At 54.9% G+C, this 2,937-nt stretch overlaps 1 protein-coding gene across 1 annotated transcript in view; it reads left to right on the top strand.

Annotated features, from left to right (window-relative positions):
• Nucleotides 1-2,542: 2,542 nt before the first annotated feature.
• The window catches only part of KIAA1161 (KIAA1161 ortholog), a gene marked incomplete at its 3' end in the record, with an annotated part of 6,368 nt that continues 5,973 nt past the window's right edge, over nt 2,543-2,937 (top strand). Inside the window, exon 1 of the mRNA XM_009334716.1 lies at nt 2,543-2,785. The remainder of the gene's footprint in view (nt 2,786-2,937) is intronic.

Here is a 2,937-nt window from a genome sequence, read left to right as displayed (position 1 = left end):
GGGGGTGCCCCCGCCCGACGTCCCCGAGGCTGCAACCGGCAGCAGGGGCAGGCTCGGAAAGGCCCGCGGGGAGCGGGGTGTCAGTGCAAACCTGCGCCCTGACCTTGGGGTGCAAGCCTTTCGCACTCTGCCGTGTAGGAGCCGCACGAGTTTTTCTTGTGATGGGTAGGAGCCTTGCCGCCCGGAGAAGATTAACACAGTCCGGAGACATGTCCCTGGCTCCACTTGCAAGGTGCAGCTTCAACTTTTGCCGCTAGACAGATGTTTGGCAGTGAAAACTTCAGCAGATGGGTTTACGCAGCGCATTGTGCAATGTACTGGGTTGGGTTTGGAGTGGTTTCTGGGACAGCCCCTCCATCAGCAAGTGCCGGCGGTGGCGACAAGCAGCCAAAGCTATTTTAGAAAGCACAAATCCTTCTTTCTCTTTTCCCTCTCCCTCTTGGGATACTCATGGTGCCCAAAGGGCAAGTGCCCAGCACAGCAGACACCCACAGCCCAGTGGGGGATGAGGGTCGGGGGGTTGCGTCTGCATGGCTGGATCTGCACATGGAAGAGCTGCCAGGGAGCACTTTAAGGGACTGATGATTGCATTTGGCCCAAGGTTGTCCAGCATCGTTGGCTGTTTGATACAGATGGAAATTTGGGGTCCTGAGTTGCCAGCCCAGCTCCATGAGCCATCCGCCACTCTCTGGAGCTGCCACCGCCTGGAGTTTCATGGTGACTCAATGTCTGGAAAATCGCAGGGGCCGTGCCAAAGGGATGTACTTAGGTTTCCATTTCTTCCCCATATCGTGTTGTAGCGCCTGGGTGTTGGGGTGGGCTCGGGTTTCAGCCTGCCTCAGCATCTGAAATGCTGAGCGCTCCCAAAGCGCTGAATCAGCTCTTTTAAGAAAGGATCTCTGGGGGCAAAACGGGGCACCGGGTCCCGCTGTGCCCCGGTGGAGCAGTTTGTCTTGGAGGATGGCGATGAGAAGGAATGAGATTAATGCCCACAGGAGCACTGGGGAGAGAGGCTGTTGGAGTGATAGGGTGGTAGATGAAGCACATCTTATACCGGCAGGAATTGGGTTGGGGGACCAAAAGACAGCCAAAAAGATTTTGGCTGTGTATCTTATACGGCACACATGGCAAATAAAATAAGCTAATAGCAGACTGATGCCTTGCACCAGGGTTTCATACACCTGCCCACTGGATCAGCCCCGCTGGGCCACGTCCCTGCCTGGTGCTGGCTCCTTCGGTGGGAGTGATGCAATTATTGCAGTTATCGCTCTCATTTCTTTTTTTTGGGCAGAGATTTGTATAATCTTATTGTGCTGGCACGTGGAACTCCATGTATTTGGTGTTTTGCTTTCACTGCTGTTGGGCACGAGCTGGCTGGTTTTAGGGGATGCCTCTCCGAGAGCTGCTGGCCCTGCAGGTGCTGAGGAACTGGCTGCTGGGCTCTGGGTTACCCCATGGACCGTGGCTTCAGGGCCAGGCTGCCTCCTACTCCCCCAGGGGCTGTAGGATATCTCCAAGGTGGACACAGAGATGTCCACGAAGGGAGAGCACCGGAGCTTTCTCTCCCACATGTCCAATGCACTTTGATATGAGTGGACCAGGAGAGTTCACTTTGTTTTAAAGTCTCCACAAATCTTTGCAGCTCAGACAAATTCAGGCACCGTGATGTGCCTCCAGGCAGAGGAAAGCGAGAGCCCTCAGTCATGTTTAGTCATGAGCCGGCAGCACCGCAAGTGACATGCAGGGTTAAAGTGAAAACCCAGCTTATTAAAACTTCATCTCGCTAATTAGCACAGGGTGAAGAACAAAGAAAGACGATGTTGTAAAGGGGGAATTGTCAGGGGTGTTAAATATTAAGTCATCTGCTGCCAGAATTCCCAGTGTCTTTTTTGTATTCATGGTCAGACACTGGATGAGGTATCTAAATGGGTTTGGAGCATCACTTGACACTGACAGCTTTAAGGGACATAACCGGGCTGTAAAGTGACGATTCCTACAATATAGGTGAAAGTATTTAACGCTGGGCAGAACTAATGCCCCAGCTTCAAATCTCCTGTTTGCTCTTGCAGGAGCGAGGTGCTAGCAGCGTGTCTGCACTTTGCAGATGAGCTCTGTATTCACGTGGCCCCCTCGGATTTGGGGTTTATCCTCTGGGTACCCAGTGCTGTTTAATCCTGGCTTACAAACCAGCCAGCAGCAGCGGGGCTGCTTGTTTCTTTTCACTCAAGGCAGCATCATTACTCTGCTGAATCATGACTCTGCTTAAAATCACAAGACTTGGGGAAGAAAAAAAACCAAAACCGTCGGTTGGTTTTCATTTTGCTTCCTGACTTTGGAGAGCCTGTGAATGTAGGAGGGGACGAGCCTTCACCGGCCCTTCCTGCTCACCTAGCAGGGAGGTGAGATACCAGCCCGAATCCCACGACTCCGGGAGCTGGGGCTCGGCGAAGCTCACACCCTTCGCACAGCCTTGATGCCTGCGGCAGGCGCCCCCTTGGCAGGCGCCCCCACCTCAGCATGCCCCGGCCAGAGGGTTGGCTGCTCACGCATCCGTCACGGTGCCTGAGAAGACACGCCAGTGACGCGCTGGGTCCCCTCCTCCTGCCCACGGACACATGCTGCTAGGGGTGCAGCCAGCTCGTAGCCCCGAAACACCCTCGCGCGATGGAGAGGACAAAACTGCCAGGGACATGGAGACATAGCAGCACTTATATTTTATGTGCTTAAAAAGCCATCTGTGGTGGAGCCAGGCGGCAGGCAGGGATTCCCGGAAGGCAATGGACGGGTAAGTACCAGCCCCGTGCCCCCTGGCGGGAAGCTTGCCTCTCCTGGCTGGGGCTGTCCGTATCCGACAGCTGGGTGCTACAGGGAATTTGCTGCCATGTCTTGCCACAGAGGCAGCAGCCCCCACCCATGCGGCTGTCGCCTTGCAAGGGG

The sequence above is a fragment of the Pygoscelis adeliae genome, unplaced genomic scaffold (genome assembly GCF_000699105.1).
Source record: "Pygoscelis adeliae isolate BGI_AS28 unplaced genomic scaffold, ASM69910v1 Scaffold442, whole genome shotgun sequence".
In the NCBI taxonomy this organism is placed as follows: domain Eukaryota; kingdom Metazoa; phylum Chordata; class Aves; order Sphenisciformes; family Spheniscidae; genus Pygoscelis; species Pygoscelis adeliae.
Note: the sequence above shows the minus strand (reverse complement) of the source record. Positions and strands in the feature narration are given on the sequence as shown.